At 35.9% G+C, this 20,510-nt stretch overlaps 1 pseudogene; it reads left to right on the forward strand.

Moving 5' to 3' along the window:
* Positions 1 to 3,006: 3,006 nt before the first annotated feature.
* Positions 3,007 to 15,017, forward strand: LOC115437367 (solute carrier family 12 member 9-like; annotated as a pseudogene).
* Positions 15,018 to 20,510: the final 5,493 nt, after the last annotated feature.

Consider the following 20,510-nt stretch of genomic DNA (forward strand, 5'->3'; position numbering starts at 1 on the left):
CGGCACCGTCCTACTTTTCCTGTTTCATTGTCTGCCTGGTGAGACTTAATTGGTTTCATTTTACCTCAATTTAAAAAGGATTTTACATTTAGTCCACTAATCCTTGGATAATACAAATGAACAGAATGGTCTCGTAACAGGCAATGGCAATTTCAGCTCCTTCCTGCTATAAAGTTGATTTCTGTTGTTTGTGAGCTTCATTTTTCTTCTTTAATTGCTGTTTTAAAAATGTCTTGTCTTGAAGATTAATCATTGTGCGGTAACTGCCCACACATTTTCAGAGCCCGTTGCCAGACAGATATCAATGATTATTTTCATGACTCATGTACTGAGCAGCAAATGGAATGCAAGCATGAGTATGCAAAGGTTTATGTTCAAAGTGGAGTTCACTGAATCCTCCTCATACAGATAATGGTCCATTCATGAACGTTTAAGCATAATGGGTGAGATTTCACATGTCTGTAGCAGCAAAACTATTGGTTGAATTCATACCAAATTGGGTTTATAGATTGCAACTGACCCAGAATAGATGTGATTACATTTTAGGAAAAGTAGGTCAGAGTTTAAATTTTTTATTTATTTTTACAATCTTTTTTCTTCTCCCATTTACTTATAATGGGCGAAATTTCAAATGTCTATTAAAATGTCAATTTTGTTTCATTTTACTTCAAACTTGGTGCATATATAGAGGCAATTGCTAAAGGCTTATTTTCAAAGTGTAGTTCACTGAATCCTCCTCAAACAGCTAATGGTCCATTCATGAACATTTAAGCTCAATGATATGTTAGTCAGATGGCGTATGGCTCTTTCTCAAAGATTTTTCATAAAGTGTGGAATGTTAGAGCTTACATGTTAAGTCAGTAGTTCCCAGACTTTTTTTGCTCAGGACCCCATTTTAACATCACAAATTTCTGGCAACCCCAGACATTCAAAACAGAGACTTTTTTTTTTTTTTGCTAAAATTAATTTGTTTTTGATCGTGTAATAGTTTGCTACTATGTTGCAAATAAATGTTAATTTTACACAACATTTAGACTATATAATGTAAATTTTTATCAGTAAGTTTTTTTTTTTTTTATAATTTTTTTTTATGAATTATTAGAAATTTCAGGCAACCCCAGATATTTAAAATGGAGACATTTTATTTGGCTAAAATTAATTTGTTTTTGATCATGTAATAGTTTGTTATAATATGTTGCAAATAAATGTTAATTTTAGGCAACATTTAGGCTATATAATGTACATTTTTATTAGTAAGTTTTAATTTAAATTTTTTTCTTTTTTATACATTATTAGAAATTTCAGGCAACCCCAGACATTCAAAACAGACTTTTTTTTTTTTTTGCTAAAATTAATTTGTTTTTGATCGTGTAATAGTTTGCTATACTATGTTGCAAATAAACGTTAATTTTAGGCAACATTTAGGCTATATAATGTACATTTTTATTAGTAAGTTAAAATTTTTTATCAATTACTAGAAATTGCAGGCGACCCCGTTTGAATTCCAGGTGACCCCATGTGGGGTCCCGACCCCAAGGTTGAAAAACACTGTGTTAAGCCAAGTTAGCATTTGCTCGTATTGGCCCAACTCACCCAAACAAAAAACACTTCTCCTGATTGTTTTTGCCAGTGCACTTCAACACAAAATGTGCTACCCACATGCTACATCTGCTTGCATATTCCTGAAGCCTTAAAGCTGTACATGATGTTGCTTGAGCATAATTTGTATTTCATTAAATTTTAATTGGTTTTGTTATTTATGTCAACTATTTTCTATTTTTACATCAGTTTCTACTTTTTCTATAATGTTACTATGGAGAGTTGCATATAAATTCCTCTGTGCTACACTACAATGACAAAGGTGTTCTATTCTATTCTATTCTATTCTATTCTATTCTATTCTATTCTATTCTATTCTATTCTATTCTATTCTATTCTATGTGTGTTCATATGGCTGCTAAATGACAATTTCTCTGTTATATTTTTGTTAAAATCAGAAGTTTCAACCTCTCTTTCGTTACTCGTGGGAGCCTACATCTATGCCAAAGCCACCTTTATCATTTTTATTATTGTTGTGAGTGTTCTGGCATCAATCTTTGTCAGTTTTTTCATTGTGGGGCCCATGGTCTATTCTGCCAGACATGGGTGTTAACACTTCCAGCCTGACTCTCATCAATTATATCAGCCTCAGCCCTCACACCTTAGAAGCCAACCTAATGCATAAGTAATATGATGGACTTTGTAAAATATAGATATAGGAAAAGCAGCGTAGAGTTTGTGTTACTTCCTTAAATTCAACATATTAAAGTAGCTATATGGAGTATTTTTAATTTGAAATAAAAAAAAAGGTAAAAATGTCATCTGAATGTGTCATCTACATAATTCTCACATTATGCCAACAAAGTATAATCTATTGCACAGCTATACACTGAATTTATTCACAGCTACATTGCAGCTGCATTCACTACATGACCACTAGAGGGGGTAGTGTGTCACTTTTTCAGTCTCCCATAATCCTTTCTACTATATAATGCACATTCTTCGTCCGATCGATCGGTGTTGCAGCACAGGAGGGCGTTTATATGGATTTTCCTCAGCCTTCACAGGCCTGATCGCCGCCAAATTCGCCAAATGAATAGAAACATTACCTGACTATCTACTAGGCACAGTTTTATGTCCGTATTCAAATGTTGTGAGGTATGCTGGGCGATTTTAGCCTCTCTCTACTTTGACTTCTTCATCCCTGCCGCCATACTCCATTTTTGGAAGTGTTTATGCTGCCGTTCATGACATTTCTACTGCTAGCAGATGATACTACGATGTGAAGGCTGCAGTTCACTACCACTGTATGAATTGAATCATGCTTGACAGGCCAAACAAATATATGCTCTTCCCTTCATGCCTCACATGTTGACTCAAATTATTACCTGCACAATGCATGATTAAATGGTAGTTTACAAATGTATAGTGGTGGCAGACAACTTCTACTTATCATGCTATCGTACAATGGCACCACGGGTACAATGCCGCTTGTACTGCAAACTAACTGAAGATGGGAGCTGGTAAGAAACAATGTTCAGAGTCAAAGAAAGTGACAAAGAAAAAAAGCATGGAAGCATTTTAGTTGTTTTCACACTGAAAACAACGCTAAACTACAAAAAAGAAGTGTGATACTGAACTTGCAACTTCTCTTCTCCACTTGTGTGAGTTTGATTATGACCCTGCCCCCCGAAGGGGAGGCAAGGGGTATTGTGTTTGGTTTGGTTTGTTTGTTTGTTTGTTTGTTTGTTAACACTCTAGCAGCAAAATTATTGATTCAATTCATATCAAATTGGGTTTATAGATTGCCAGTGACTCAGAATAGATCTGATCAGATTTTGGGAAAAGCAGGTCAAAGTTAAAATTTTTAATGAATTTTTAAAATCTGTTTTTTCCCCCATTTACTTATAATGGGTGAAATTTCACATGTCAATAGCAGCAAAACTGTTGGTTGAATTCATACTAAATTGGGTTTATAGATTACCAGTGACTCAGAATAGACGTGATTACATTTTGGGAAAAGTAGGTTGAACTTTGCATTTTTAATGAATTTTTAAATTATTTTTCTTCTCCCATTTACTTATAATGGGCGAAATTTCAAATGTCTATTAAAACATGAATTTTTTTTCATTTTCCTTCAAACTTGGCACATATATAAAGGTAATTGCTATGTTGACTTCAGCACATGCATAGACATGATGACATCAGCTGGATCCATGCCAAAATAAGTTACAATATGTGTGAAATGAGGGGTTTGTTGTGCCTGGCACCACTTGTTTAGTTTGTGAAGGTGTAAATGTTGTATTACTCTGTGCTAGGCTTGCTGTTTACTCAGACTAAATTGTACATCTTCACAATTTGTTTAGACAATTATAAACAACTCTTTAATGCAGCTATTAACAAGACAAACAGTACAGACAATAGAGACCATTTGTGGTTTGACTGTGGCTGCTGTATGTCTAAAAACAAAGCTAAGCTAAAAGACCGCCGATGCAACACGTGAAGATTATAAGACAATGTTATTTTGATTATTTTATTTGATGGTATTTTAAGTTGTTGTTTTCAACATAGTATTAATTTGTTGGTGGTTTTAATAGTTATGAGTGTTTTCTGGTATGCAACTTCCCTCTCCTGTTGATAGTTGTGAATATTAATAATATATATAACACCTTTTAAGCAAAAGAAGGTAATGTATTGTCTGCATCTAAGTTAACCCTGATGTGTATTAATGAACAAACTTCTCTCTTTTAATTCCTCTCATCCAGTTACACAGTAGATTACACCGCTGATGCCATGATGAACTTTGCCTTGGTGTTTGCTGTGATGTTCAATAGCTGACAGGCTCCATCCTGTCAGGTAAGGTGGAATAATAAGTAATTAAAATAAATTCTCTGGAAACAGTAAATAAAAATCTTGTTTGGTTGCCCAGTCCATTAACGTGGAGTGAAGCTCCAGCTTTGTTCTTACTCAGGGCCTGAATCATTTGCATCCCACAAAGATAGGTCCTTCAAGTACCTCAGTGACTCTGCATATATAATTAAGACTTATTATGTGCATGAATTTCACAAATTAATCATGTTGTTGTTCCTTTTGCTTTTATCCACTTGTGTTTTCTGATGAAAAATGGTGGGCAAATATAAAATTTTCATGGTTATACAAACTGAAGAGGATTGGGAAAGGGTACTATTGATATTTGACACTGGTTTAGTAAAGTTTATGAGTTATCATTTGTTATGTGTTGGGCAGGTGATCTGAATAATCCCAGCTATAAGAAAATCTCTGGCAGCCATCGTCATAATTTTCTCTTTCTCATACAATCTGTTTTGTCTGCTGGCAGCTTGGTCCTGTGACCGGTGAGATCCAACACAACATAAAACATATACTGACAAATAAAATTAGACAGAAGTAATACAGAAAATTATCCAGAACTGCCACATAACTGCCAAGACAATGAGATTAACTTTATTAATCCCCTTAACTCAAATAAAATTAAAACAAGTTATCAGGACATTATTTGCAGAATAGATGTTAGCTGCTATGACATTACTGGCTAGTCTTACTGACCTATTTTATGGGAACAGGTGGTGTATTCATTTGTTTTTCAGAGATTGGATGTTTGCTAGAATTTTATATAAGATTTTAAACAGAATTGTTTTGTTTGTAAGCACATCACATAACTCGTGTAAGTGTTTGTGTAGGTGGATCTAATTACAGAAATGGAATATAATGTATAATCATTATCATGTTTTCATTAGTGCATGCTCTCCTGAAAATAAGAATCATTGTGCTTTTGTTACCTTACATGGCTTACATTGTTTTATTTAGTTTCATAGTAGGTAGTTCAGGGGGTAAGGGGCATTACTACAGCATTTAAGTGTGGACAGAGTTACCCTTTAACAAAAAAGCATAGAGATATTAGGTCTGATTAGAATTTTTTTTAGGCTCTTCATTTGGTTACAATCTGCATATCCACCACTAATGCTGTCTTTCCAATGACCGCATCAACTCAGTTTAGCACAGCATTTTTTGCAGGTTCCATTACATGATAGTAGGTACCATCAGGAAGTATTTGGTGTATCACTTTCACTTAAGCCCCATGCAAACTAAAGCGCTACTAAACATGTTAAACCATGCAGACCACAGATGCAGCATCATGTTCGAAGGTGGAACGATAAATAACCACGTAAGCAGGAAATCTCTGAAAGTGTTGGCACAGCCTCCATCATGATACATCGCCTGAAGATTTTTAGGTCTAAACAACAATATCTACTGTTTAGTTGCTCTGAGGTCAGCAGATCAGCTGCAGCTTATGGAGTTTCATGGGGACCGTGCCTTTTCTGTTGCTCCCCCAAAGCTGTGGAGCCAGTTGCCATTAGAAGTTAGACAGGCTCAGTCTGTGCCTGCATTTAAATCACGTCTAAAAATGCACTTTTTCTTGTTGGCTTTTGATCAGTGAGTGAGACGTTTTGTTTTTAGATTTCCTATGGGGTTTTTACCAGATTTGAATTTGTCTTTGTTTTAATGGTGGTTGTATTTTGTTGTACTTAGCCCACTTTGCATCTTGTGTTGTCACTGTTTTACTTATTTATTCCCTTGTTTTATGATTCATGTACGGCACTTTGGACAACTGTAAAGTTTTTAAAGTGCTTTATAAATAAAGTTGGTATGGTATGGTATGGTATGGTATGGTACGATACGGTACGGTACTGTACAAGGTTATTATCGTTAACGAAACGAAAACTAAAATTGAAAAAACATTTTCGTTAACTGAAATAAATAAAAACTCAAATTAAAAGAAAAAAACGATAACTGACTGAAACTGTATTGTGTGCTTACAAAACTAACTAAAACAATTAAAAATTATGGATAAAATTCCCTTAGTTTCCGTCTTTGTTGATATAGGATAGAACATGTGAAAATTTCGTCTCAGATCAGCGGTATAAAGAGAGGTATAGAAGTCGGGAGGCCAACTTTGAAAGTATGGAAAGTTTTAGTTTCCTTTTCATGTAAGTGACCTTGTGTATGGATCACACCCCCACCTACATTAAATCCCCCAACCTGCTATAGGAAATTTATCCATGGTACTGTACATATGTTTGTGTCTGTGCTCAGTCAGAGCCACCCTAACCCCACCCCCAAATAAAGTGTCCAGGGTAACCTCACTTATTTATTTGAATAGAATGGAAGATAAAATGTATGAAAAAACTGGCATTAATACTAAAACTAAGCTAAACTAAACTAAACTAAACTAAACTAAAATAAAATAAAATAAAATAAAACTAAGCATTCGGAAAAAATGGCAGCTAATAAAAACTAGGAAAACCTGCTCTAAAAACTAGTTAAAACTAACTGAATTAGAGAAAAAAAAAGTCAAAACTAAAAAAAACTAAACTATAATTAAAAATCCAAAACTATTATAACCTTGGTATGGTATGGTATGGTATGGTCTTATTTTGAAAACTGTAACCTTGTTCTATCACTCATAGCTGCAGTGACATTGGAGATGACCTCACAAAGTTTACCTTGCATTGCATTGCAGTTTACTATGCATCCATGCTGAGGGTACACTATAACTGCAGCGGTCTTTGCACCAACACCAAATCAAAGGGAGTTGAGATGATACCGTCATGGGGAAAGCAGCATAAATACCACACACGGAACCTTTAAAAACAATGGTAGCAGCTGAAGTCATTTTTTTCATACTAACATGCTCATTTGATATTTGTACCATCCTTAGACGCCTTCTGCTAAGAGACTCTAGTTTCCTCGGAGACCTCATTGTGTGGCCTCCCTTGGTGAAAGTCGGTATTTACTCCTCTGTCATTTCTGCAGCTATGAGTAACCACACAGGAGCCTCCAGAATCCTCTATGCCCTGTCAAAAGACAACCTGTTTGGTAAGCATCTATGACTAACATCTCCTTCTGTCCAGTCTTTGTAGTTTCTACCACCTGTTAGGTCTGAAACCAGAGTGGGTTTTCAGTTCATGTGACCCTTCGGTCGTTCTTTAATGGAGGATTTAATGACTTACTGTTGAGATAATGATCAGGCTAAATAGTTGATCCAGCGTATACAAAAGCATACCCAACTCCAGCTGGGCTTTATAAAGCTGAGTCAACATTTTAATAATTTGCCATCTGTTGAAATAGGCCTCCATCTCAAATGTGAGAAAGTGACACTTGTTATTAATTTCATCATGTCTCATTTTCCTAATGGAGCCATGATAATTTGGAAAGCATCACTTGACAACAGATGGCATGCAGTGTTGACTTTCTCATGGAGGGAAAAAAAGACCTCTCATTGTGAGAGTTCTGCCTAAGGACCAGTTCAAGATGACTCAGTTGTTTATCTGATTGTGGAGCAGCAGCAGTAACAGACATAGACTGACTCTGATATGTTGTAAATGTTTAAAGGTGGGGTCAAAGAAAACGTCTGGCAGTTGGAACCCCTGGGTGTCAGGTTACTTGGACAGGTAAAATGTGAGAGATATATCAGGAATTAGCACAGTTTCCCTTTGTTTAATATCTGCATCCTAATTCTTCTCTTCACCTTGGCCCCTGGTTCCTGTTTTTAGGTTGTCTGCTCCATTCTTGTGCACAGATTATCTCAGGCATGTCTTAATGCAGTGGTTCCCAACCTTTTTTGGCTTGTGACCCCATTTTAACATGACTAACTTCTGGCGAGCCCAGACATTCAAAACTGAGACAATTTTTTGCTAAAATTAATTTGTTTTGGATCATGTAATAGTTTGCTATACTATGTTGCAAATAAATGTTAATTTTAGATGACAGTTAGTCTATATAATGTGTATTATTATGGACGGAGGCAGAAGAGCCAGGTGTAGATTACTGCACAAAGTGAGAATTTTATTTTCCTTGGTCAGGATATGTACAGTCAGTCCAGCTTGGATTTACAAGGCTGATAATTAATACTGAACAAACAATAACTCAAACTATGAATTATGAAAGAGCTGCAGCATCTGAAACTGACCACAATGAACATTTGAAAGATAAACAGTACCACAGTGCTTCAGTTTTAGCTTCAGTTTGTCATGTCTTTTATGTGTTGGGATTGTCTCTGTCAACTCAACATATATTTTTTTATTAGTAAGTGTTTATTTTTATTTTTTATCAATTACTAGAAATTTCAGGCGACCCCATTTGAATTCCAGGTGACCCCACGTGGGGTCCCGACCCCAAGGCTGAAAAACACTGTCTTAATGTCTGATGATTTCCGAGCACAAACATTAACTTTTACTCTAAGATGAAATGATTATACAGTGATGGTCAAAGGTCAAGGTTACTATGACTTTACATCTGTCCTATACTGGTGAATTTAAAATATCAGGGAGGCAGTGAGGTCATCACAAAAGTCTTTCCTCAAATACAGGTAGAGGGAAAAAAAGGACAAACTTCTGGTGCAACTCATGTAGTATCCTATCAGTTACAGACTGCACACTTCTGCAGGTTTAATTTCATACATTCAGCAGTATTACTGTCTATGTTCAACACTTACTTAATACTGACTGTTGTTACCTGGTTTCAGTCACTGCAGGTGTAGGTCTTTCTTTTTCAACAGAACTGTCAGTTGTAGAAACTTGCTACAGAAAGGCAATTTTTGCCCATTTAAGTCTCTGTTGGAGGGCTTTTATTTTGAAATTAATGAGGAAGTGTTGTGGAGAGGGAAAAAAAACCAAAGATGTTTCACTAATCAAGACCAATTCAACTGATTAAACTGAAGAAACTGTAAATAAAGTCCAGGCGCTAGTACATGCCTCCTTATAAAGTCCTGGTACCTTCTGCAGAGCTGAGGTAAGTAAAGGCCCAAGCTGCTACCTGAGGAAATACAGTGTCTATAGATATAGGACATGATAGAAAAGCAACCATAGTGGACCAGAAGAGGACAGTAGGTACCTGCTGTGACCAGGATCTGGATGCTGATTGGACAGAGGCACTGTCCTTCTTTCTGTCAGAAAGACAATCCAATCAGCATCCAGATCTTCATCACTGCAGGTACCTATCTTTTCCGGTAGGACCTTTTTCTTGCTTGTGTGATTTTCTTTTTCTTGTGTGCTTTGCGGTCTGTTGTTGTGGTTTGCCTTTCAGGACCACTGGAGATATTCTGTCTCTTTAGATCAATTTCATGAGGCTGATTTGAAGTAAAGTTGCCATCTTCACAACTATTTCTTTTTATTATGTTTTTGGATCATATACATACATCACGGTGATTGACAGTTGTAATGACATATCACAATACAGACTTTGTCAGACGTTTGGGAGGAAATGAATCAGGCAGCTGGCTGGAGAGCAGACATCCTGTTCCCTCTGTCGCTACTGTGCAGACTTTGGCTCCAGATTCCATCACATGGAAGGCAACATGGCAGGTTTCAATAGCCATAATATTTTGGCTTCAGTTTCCACGGCAGCAGGAAACAACATCGCAGGAATTGTCTATATATGGTCTCGGATGACCTCACAAAGCACATTTTTTGCCCTAACACTCTGATTTATAGGCTAATTATGACAAAATCTACTGGGTTAAATGATGATGTTATGATATTTTATATCCAAAAGGTCAACTTAATTGTAATATAGTGTCTGCAAAAATAATTTTGTGGCCATTATTCAGTACCATAACTCTTTATGAAGACATTCAGGTCGTAAAACGCTAAAAGCTTTTATTAAAGCTACTGAACTGAAAAAAAAAAAAAAAAAAAAAAAGGTAACAAGAGGTTTTGGTGTTCCTAACAAACACCATAATCAAATTTTAAAATCTCATGGAACAGAAGACAGGGAAATGATGAACACACTTTTTTGGCAGTAATCTTTAGGTTTCCTACCTTCAAGCTGCACTTATTGTCCAGACTTTCGTTGCCTGTCAGGCTGAAGTTTTGTGTGGGGTGTCCACAAGTTACAGTTTTTAGCAACAATATATAAACTGAAATTTCATTGGTGGACACATGTATTCAGCCATGGGGTAATACTTCCGGAGTGGCCATGGGTCAGGAGGTAGAGCGGGTCATCCGTTAACCGAAGGGTTGGCCTAGTCTGTCCGTTGGGTCCTTCGGCAAGACGCTTCATCCTCCTTGCCTCCAGTGCCACTCACACTGGTGTATGAATATTTGGTGGTGGTCAGAGGGGCTGTAGGCGTGAATTGGCGCCACGCTTCTATCAGCCTGCCCTAGGGCAGCTGTGGCTACAGATGTAGTTTACCACCACCAGAGGGGGAATGTGAGAGTGAATGAATAATGGGTCAGTGATGTAAAGCGCTTTGAGTGTCCCAAAAAGCGCTATAGAAATCTAATCCATTATTATTATTACTTTTAGTTTTCCCCTTTTTCAGTGTTATATCATTTGTCTCAATGCTATTTCTCCCTCCAGAATGTTTTTTTTCCAGAGCACTACAAATTGGTCTTCTTTTAATGAAAGCCAAAGAGAAAAGGTCAATAATAAGGGGAGGACATGCATCTAAATTAATTTAAATACCTTTTGTTGTTATCTTTAATAATAATTTTCATGGGCTTAAAGATGGTGATGCGTCAACATAACCACCTGCAGGATAAGGACAGAGAGAAATCTAATAATGGTTGTGAATGGAGCTGAAGTGAAGGTAGATAAACTGATATCTGACCCACAGGTAACAGTTGAAAATGAATTTAATGATCTATGTTTTCCACCCACCAGTGTGAAACATATTGCACATAATGACGCTTGTGTTCTGAACGACTGAACATTTGTTAAATGAGGAACACAGAAAGCCTGAATGGTTTTGCAAGGAAGAAAAACTGATACCTTTTGAAAGTAAACTCTTCATTTCATCTCACTGTCATTCTTCTAAGTAGCTAGCAAGGTTGTATTTCCAAAAATCGATAAATTCATGAACTGTGGATATAACTGTCACTAGAAATGCGCTCACTGAGAGTAAGGGACACATAGGACCCTTCAGTGGCACTGATGTAATTCTTAAGTAAACAGCTGTGATGTTTATTTACATTGCACTGAAATTAAAGATAAACTGCATTTCATATTGATATGTGTGTGCCAAAATCCTAAATATTGGAACTGCTTTTATCAGTGTTTTTTAAGCTTTCATTCACAACCAAGGAATTCTGAAAAGCAGATTAGAAATGTTAGCAAGACATTGGGAAATTAAATACATTTAAATGCACATATATATACAAAAAATATTTTTATACTTATAGGTAAACAGCATGTGTTTTATAAAGTGTGGGGACGCTTTATACAACATCTTGAGAACAATGTTTAATCACACCTAATGGATGAACCTGGAGAGAAATAGCGATACCCTCTGCATATCTACATACCTATTTTACATACATGGACTTTTTCTCTTTTTTTTCCCTCTTTTTTCTTATACCTTGTGTGAATGGACTCTTGTGGACTCACACTCTTGCTGAATGTAACCTTTGAACCACTATGTTCGTTGTAAAAAGCAAAACAAAATCAAACATAATGGTTAAAAAAATGCACATATAAATACTTTCTTAACAGGACATTTATTTAAATGTACAACCAAAACATCAAGCTTATGTACTTAAAATAACTGGCTGATCAAAAACTAATTTTCCAACAATGTACAGTGAGTTCCTTAGATTTTCACCTGTGACTTTAATTTTTCTATCAGACTCAACCAGAGGACTGTTTGTGCCACCAGGTGGTGCTGTTTGCTGAGAAGTTGAACACCATCACTGGTATTGTAACTATTTTTTTCCTGTGGTTTGCTGCTGTGAACCTGGCCTGTTTGGCTCAGAAATTGACTTCTGCACCAAACTTCAGGTACAGTACAGAATATTGTAGTTAACTATGTGATCTGGAATTTTCATTTTCATTTCTTAGTCTCCCACTGTCTTCCTCTTATATGTTTAGGCCATCATTCCATTGTTTCACTTGGCATACATGCATTCTGGTTGCACGGTCATGATTTTTTTGATCAGTATCATTTATTCTGCTGCTCTGATGCTCATTCACTGCTACAATCCCATCAGCAACTGGGACTACATCAGTCAAGGCCTTATTTTCCACTAGGTAAAACATTTGTCTCACCAGTTTGTTTATGTAAATTACTACACTAATACATGTCTCTTCTTCATCCAGGTGCGAAAGTACCTTTTGAGGTTGGATGTGCAGAAGGACCACGTGAAGCTCTGGAGGCCACAGTTCCTGCTGATGGTGGTAAACCCTCGCAGCTGCACAGGCCTCATGATGTTCATTAATGACCTGAAGAAGAGTGTCCTCTTTGTAGGACGTGTAAAGCTGGGTTTGCTTGGTATAAATTTTGCAGGGTAACATGAATCTTGTATTGTTTTTAATTTATGGTTTAAACTGAAGCCATTTTTAGCCTGTGATTTACCATTAACATAGTTTTCTTTTGTCTATGATTCTGCAGATAGATTGACCTTTTGATTTTGATTTGATCTTTTGCAGAACCAGTATGAGTCCTGGTTGTCTTTAGTGGATCATCTTAACATAAAGGCATTTGTTAACCTCACCCTCACCGACTGTCAGACATGGAATCCAGAACCTGCTTTTCATCACTGGCATGATTTTCTTACAGCGTTATATTCAAGTTCTCAGTTTCTCAAGGAAATACTCAAGTATATAATCTGTTGACTATGGCTATCACAATAATTACATTTTAGCCAATCCATCGTTATATAAGCAAGTTGCATTAACAATGCTCTGTTAATTTTATGTCAAAAATAACAGCTTAATAGTAGTTTTATTCACATTTAGAGCACCTAATGAAGAAGAGATATTTCCAGATGTTGAATGTTTAACACATTTCTGTTTGCTTTCTAGGTTTTATACAATATTACGATATATTCATTTATTTGTTTTCCTAATCTTACCTGTCTCTGTCCTATACTGCCTCTGTATAACCTTGTTTGTTGTACATATTTCTTTTTTTTTTTTTGGTACATATTTCTCATCTGTAGTATAGAGTTAGCTTTTTTATATTTCAGTAGTTTTAGTAGTACTCTAGTAGCATATGTATTTTTAAAATATTTTATCCTTTTGCTTTTTGCACATGCCTACATTTTCACTACTTTGTGTGATATTTGTTATACCGTCTTTTTTTTTTTTTTTTTAAGTGTTTTTGCTGCTAAACAGAACAGAGCTGCTAAACTGATTTTCATTGTGCCTATGACAGTGACAATAAAGTTCTATTCTATTCTATTCTATTCTATTCTATTCTATTCTATTCTATTCTATTCTATTCTATTCTATTCTATTCTATTCTATTCTATTCTATTCTATTCTATTCTATTCTATATCAAATCTGTCAGCCTTTGACTTCAGTGTGCACACATACCAGCCAATGATCAGTTTTAGTCAATGAGATGTCATTGTACTAGTAGCAGTGCATAATATTTATGCATTGCGCTATATTAACTTTTTTTTTTTTTTATAAATTTGTAAAATAACAGGAGTTAATGAGGGTGATGAAAAGCTGTAAATTGTTCCCTGGGGGCAAATTAAGGTTATTGAATTGAAACAGAAAATAACATTAGTGTCAGTGTATGCCTTCTTTAATCAAAATATACAGTTTGAAGACAATGATGGTCACCATAGAAAATGGGACTTCCAGAAAACACATTAAAAGAGCATCAGTCAAAGCCCAAAAAGTCAAAATGATGTTAAAATAGTCATGGAAATATTCATTTTCTTAATTTCATCCACCCGTTATTATATAGGTTGAAATGATAATTACAATAATGCAAAATAATTCCGCTTAGCCTAAATAGTTGTAATGAGGGGAATATTTAGTAACTGTGAAACTGATAAAGCTGTGTGTATCCAGGTGGAATGAGGCCCAACACCTTGGTCTTGAGTTTCTATGATGACTGCACTCCTCAGAACCATCTCCAAGGTAAAAGTGTCCTGTCTACAGTCCAAGGCCTAGATGTGATGAGTCTCATTAAAGACTGTACAGAACAACACTCCTGGGGCGTAGAGGAAACCAAGGACCATCGACAAGAGGAACACATGTCTGTGATTGCTGTTGCTCTAAAAATGGGAAAAATGTGACACTGGCCGGTAATTGCAGTCAATTTAATCGAGAAGAGATCTTAAGGTCAGGTAGAAAGATGGGGGGCCATCAGAGCGTGACGGGGCCATTTGTTGACGTGCGGCCTCTGAATCTGCTTCGACCAGATAGCTGTGGCTACGTCCACATCTGCTCATTGTTCCTGCTGCAGCTGGCCTGCGTCAGATAGACACGTGCCTGGAGTCAGATGAGACTCCGCCTCTTCCTGTGTGTTGTGGTCAGTGGTATTTTTCAGAAAGAGGAGGCCACACTCAGAGCGATGCTGAAAGAGCTGAGGGTCTCTGCTCAGGTGCAAGTGGTGGTGCTGCACTGGCAGAGGCATGGAGCAAAGGATAAAAAGGTGAAGGAGGAACCAGAGAAAGAGGAGGCGGAGAAGGAGGACAAAATACAAAGGCTCAACACCTCAACATGATTCATCTACACAGCCTTCCTCTGCCTGCTGTGTACTTCTTGTATTTGCCACATCCATTAGTTGCCTACCCACACCATGTGGACCTGCTGAGTCCAGACCTGGGCCCCATGTTTTTCATTCACGGGGTCAGGCCTGTGGTTACAACTGACCTCTAGAGCTGAACTACAGAAGCTGAACTTAAGTTGCACTTCTTCCCACCCCTTTTTGGGCATGTAAATGCAACTATTGTGCAGTTCTTCTGTCTAAGATTGTTATAATTCTTGTTATTTGTATTATTACACAGCGGTGCAGTGGTTAGCACTTGTGCCTCACAGCAAGAAGGTCTTGGGTTCAATTCCAACACCAGTCGATGGGGGGTGGGACCTTTCTGTGTGGAGTTTGCATGTTCTCCCCCTGTCTGTGTGGGTTCTCTCCAGGTACTCCGGCTTCCTCCCACCATCCAAAGACATGCACTGATAGGTTAATTTAAATTGCCCATAGGTGTGATTGTTTGTCTATATGTTCAGCTCTGTGATGAAGTGGCGACATGTCCAGGGTGTACCCCGCTTTTGCCCTTAAGTAGCTGCGATAGGCTCCAAGCGACCCCCATGACCCCAGTGAGGATAAAGCGGGTTCAGAAAATGAATGTATTTTATTATGTATGTTTTTCTAGTTCGCATATATGCTATATTTAAAAATTTAAAATAAAATCAAACTTTATCTATATTTTTTGTCCTCAGGTTATTTCTGTGACATGTTGGAAATTCAATCATTCATTCATTCATTTTCTGAACCCGCTTTATCCTCACTAGGGTCATGGGGGTCACTTGGAGCCTATCCCAGCTACATAGGGGCGAAGGCGGGGTACACCCTGGACAAGCTGCCACTTCATCACAGGGCTGAACATATAAAGACAAGCAATCACTCACACATTTACACCTATGGGCAATTTAGATTAACCAATTAACCTATCAGTTCATGTCTTTGGATTCAGTCAATCAAATTTTATTTATATAGCATCAAATCATAACAAAAGTTATCTCATGACACTTTACATACAGAGCTGGTTGAAACCAGACTCGGAAACTAAGGATTGGCTTGGATTAGATCACATTATATATTAATAAATATAACCATAGTGACTTTGAAATGTGTTGTTATACATTCTTTGGTATCAGAAAGAGGAATTAAACACTAATGCTACTTTTTTTCTTTTTTTTTTACTTTTCAATGCACCATGCTGTTCACAGCTGAAATGGCCTCTAACCATTTTATATGTCAATAGAAAACATAAATAGGAAATAGAATAAAGTGTTAGGTTTATTTCTTTTTTCCTTCAAGTTTAGCAGAGAAGTCATGTACTTGATCTCACTTGAGTCTTGACTATTAACCACCAGCAGAGGGCGATATGTGTTAAAGTATATTAATCTGGCAACGCAAGACTGTTCTACCAGACTGTAAATGGCCTTGACTGGTCAATTTGTGTATATGGATAAGTGGATATGTGCCGGACTAATGCTGAGGGTAATGTACTTAAATTTGTTTTTCTCGACATGGGGAACAAACAGGTGTGGCACAGATTTTTTGTTTTATAAACTACTCAAATCTCACTAAACATGTGCAACACAGATGAGTTTTAATCACTGTTGGTAAATAACTGTAATGTTTTATTCAAGTTTAATATGTTGAGAGGTTATTGCCACAGTTTGAAATAATAAAAAGTCCAAAATAATCCTCAATGACTTGTGTAGCTGCTTTCTCATCTCTCTAAAAAAAAAAAAAAAAAAAGGAAAAACATACTATACAACAGTACAGGAATATCTGCAAATGAAATATCACTTTTTTTTATTGTGTACCAAATCCTCCTCTTCCTCATAAAATGGCTTAATCCTATAATGACTAAAGCAAACATTTGATATAAAACTTGAAATCTATGACTAGAGCACTGGGATTATGCTTGAGGCTGCAAGATGAATTTATTACCAACATGACAGGGATAGGTGTAACTAAAGCTGAACAGAAATATTCCACCTTTTAGTTTTGTAGAAGGAAGTTTATTGTGAACAAACATATATACTTTTCTTACTCTGCTTATCTTCCAACAGCTTCATATTTTTATTTTCATATAGACCAGGTGTTGTGCTGAGCCATTTGTTGTCGTAAAAATGTATTAAAATCTAAAAAGGATAATTAAAAACAAAACAAAACAGAGGTAATATGTTATCCAGGTGCTTTGTAGTTTGACAAGTCAACAACATCCGGCCCGTTGCATCACGGGACGTATAGAAACGTTCAACAATATGTGCTGATAATTTACCGGCACGGGGATTGTGTGGTGGGCAATGATGAGACCCCTTGATTGATATCCAATGCCTTCTGTGGCATATGTCACGTTTTGTCAAAGAAAACTGCATGATTTTTGAAGAGGAGTATTGACACCCACCTACTTATCACTGACAAACTGCATGTGGGAAGAAGTGTGTTCACAGATGGGCGCAGACTGGGTTCTGAGCGCTACCGAGGGATCCCATCTTCACACTTAACACAGAAGCACATGCATGAAAGGACTGAATCATTTAAATAAAAGATGTGTTTGATTGCAATCGTAGAAAAAACAGTCCACCACAGTCGCATCTAATAACAGAACAGCTGTAGGTGTCATGTTGAGGAGGGTAATCTTGTAGTTCGCCTAAAACAGCAGGAGAATGACTCATCTGTGACCACTGAGAGTAAACTTACTAGTCAAAGGTAGAGTTGATCATTATGTGCAGTTGTTTTTGTCTAAACTCAAATGGATCATATCGGTAACACTTTACTTGAAGGTCTAGTTTATAATGCATTAAGCGCATAGTCATAAGATATTATAATGCATTTATAATGCATTATGAAAGTCATTACAACAGTTTATGATCATGTACAGGGTGGGGAAGCAAAATTTACAATGAACATTTAATTGTTTTTTCTCAGCAGGCACTACATCAATTGTTTTGAAACCAAACATATATTGATGTCATAATCATACCTAACACTATTATCCATACCTTTTCAGAAACTTTTGCCCATATGAGTAATCAGGAAAGCAAACGTCAAAGAGTGTGTGATTTGCTGAATGCACTCGTCACACCAAAGGAGATTTCAAAAATAGTTGGAGTGTCCATAAAGACTGTTTAGAATGTAAAGAAGAGAATGACTATGAGCAAAACTATTACGAGAAAGTCTGGAAGATACTATTAAAGAAGAATGGGAGAAGTTGTCACCCCAATATTTGAGGAACACTTGCGCAAGTTTCAGGAAGCGTGTGAAGGCAGTTATTGAGAAAGAAGGAGGACACATAGAATAAAAACATTTTCTATTATGTAAATTTTCTTGTGGCAAATAAATTCTCATGACTTTCAATAAACTAATTGGTCATACCCTGTCTTTCAATCCCTGTCTCAAAATATTGTAAATTTTGCTTCCCCACCCTGTAAAACAGCTTATACCAAGGTTAATAAAGTATTATAAGTGGAGGCCTAATGTATTATAAATTCAGCTTTCATAATGTTTTATACATCCATACCAAAGTGACAAGTGTTTGTAGGAAGAATCTCAAGTCCTGGGTTCCGTAACGCATTATCACTTGTATGATATTCTAACACAAGTATGATGACGTATGAGCAGTATCTGCTGGCTCTAAGTAAAGTGTAAATCAAAATTATGGATCAAAGTGTTCTTAATAACTCTTTATTTTGCAAAAACAAAACATTAAAAGAACAGAGACAGTAAATAGAAGTGTTACATGTTGCTTTATATATAAATAAAAAATAATGTGACAGCTCTAAATCTTTAATTCAAACACATACTTTTTTTTTTTTTTAATCAAATATGAATTCTCCAAAATAGATGGGTATAGGGACCAGTGACAAAACCTAACAAAAGTTCTCCACCTAAAAAAAAAAATCCTTCACACTGCTTTGGTATGGATGTATAAAACATTATAGAAGCTGACTATATAAAACATTATGCCTACACTTATAATACTTTATTAACCTTGGTATGAGTTGTTTTACATGATCATAAACTGTTGTAATGACTTTTATAATGCGTTATAAATGCATTATATTGTCTTCTGAATGTGCGCTTAATGCATTATAAACTAGACCTCCAAGTAAAGTGTTACCATTATATCTTATGAAAAGCATTGTTATGGAAAACTGGGACTTAAAAATAAATGTGACACAATGAGCACTGGAAGTGATGAGCTGTGGAAGTGATAAAAGAATGCGGATTGAAGCACTAGAGATAGTCGTCATTAACAACAAAATAGGAGCCGAGAAGGACGGCAACGAGAGGTGTGAAGTGCTGCTTGTAGCCTGTTAATATCCTATCTGGTTTGTTACCACCATATTTAGACAGGAATAAGTGTGACGACATACAGTTGTTGATGAATGTTGCCATATAAGAAGTGTGGAAATGTTGTCTGCACTTGGGTCCTATAGCTGTGTATGAACAGGGGTCATATGCAAGGAATAATGAGAAGAGGCCCAAATTGTCCCTAGAATAACTGTCAGTACTTTTATTATCAGTGTATAATGCAACTAATTTCATGGTTAAAACTGTGTTGAGTGGATGGTCTTAAAAGCCTTTAGCTTCTCGAAGTTTATGACAATCTAGATCAGGGGTCTCAAACTCATTTTCTTTCAGGGGCCACATTCAGCCCAATTTGATCTCCAGTGGGTCGGACCAGTAAAATAATAACATAATAACCTATAGATAATGACAACTCTAAATTTTTGTCTTTGTTTTAGTGCAAAAAAAAAACAAACAAAACTTTTAAATTGTGAAAATACTTACTTTTATAAAATATTCAAACAAAAAAGATGTGAATAACTTGAAAAAAACTGAAAATTTTCAAGAAAAATAAGTGCAATTTTAACAATATTATGCCTCAACTTATCATTTCTACGTGTGTATTAAGGAACCAAACTACAATGACACTAAATACTTAGTAACAGGCAGAAAATTGTTAAAATTGCACTTATTTTTCTTAAGAAATGTCTTTTTTTTTTCAGGTTATTCACATCTTTTTTGTTTAAATAGTTTATAAAAGTAAGTATCATTTCTACGTGTGTATTAAGGAACCAAACTACAATGACACTAAATACTTAGTAACAGGCAGAAAATTGTTAAAATTGCACTTATTTTTCTTAAGAAATGTCTTTTTTTTTTCAGGTTATTCACATCTTTTTTGTTTAAATAGTTTATAAAAGTAAGTATCATTTCTACGTGTGTATTAAGGAACCAAACTACAACAACACTAAATACTTAGTAACAGGCAGAAAATTGTTAAAATTGTGCTTAATTTTCTTTAGACATTTCAGATTGTTCATATTTGTTCAGTTTATTCACATTTTATTGTTACAGGATAATTTGTAAATGTAAATATTTTCACAATTTGATGTTATTTTTTGCGATAAAACAAAGACAAAAATTAGAAGTTGTCATTATTTATAGACATAATGTAATATTTTTTTC

This window comes from Sphaeramia orbicularis, chromosome 17 (genome assembly GCF_902148855.1).
Source record: "Sphaeramia orbicularis chromosome 17, fSphaOr1.1, whole genome shotgun sequence".
In the NCBI taxonomy this organism is placed as follows: domain Eukaryota; kingdom Metazoa; phylum Chordata; class Actinopteri; order Kurtiformes; family Apogonidae; genus Sphaeramia; species Sphaeramia orbicularis.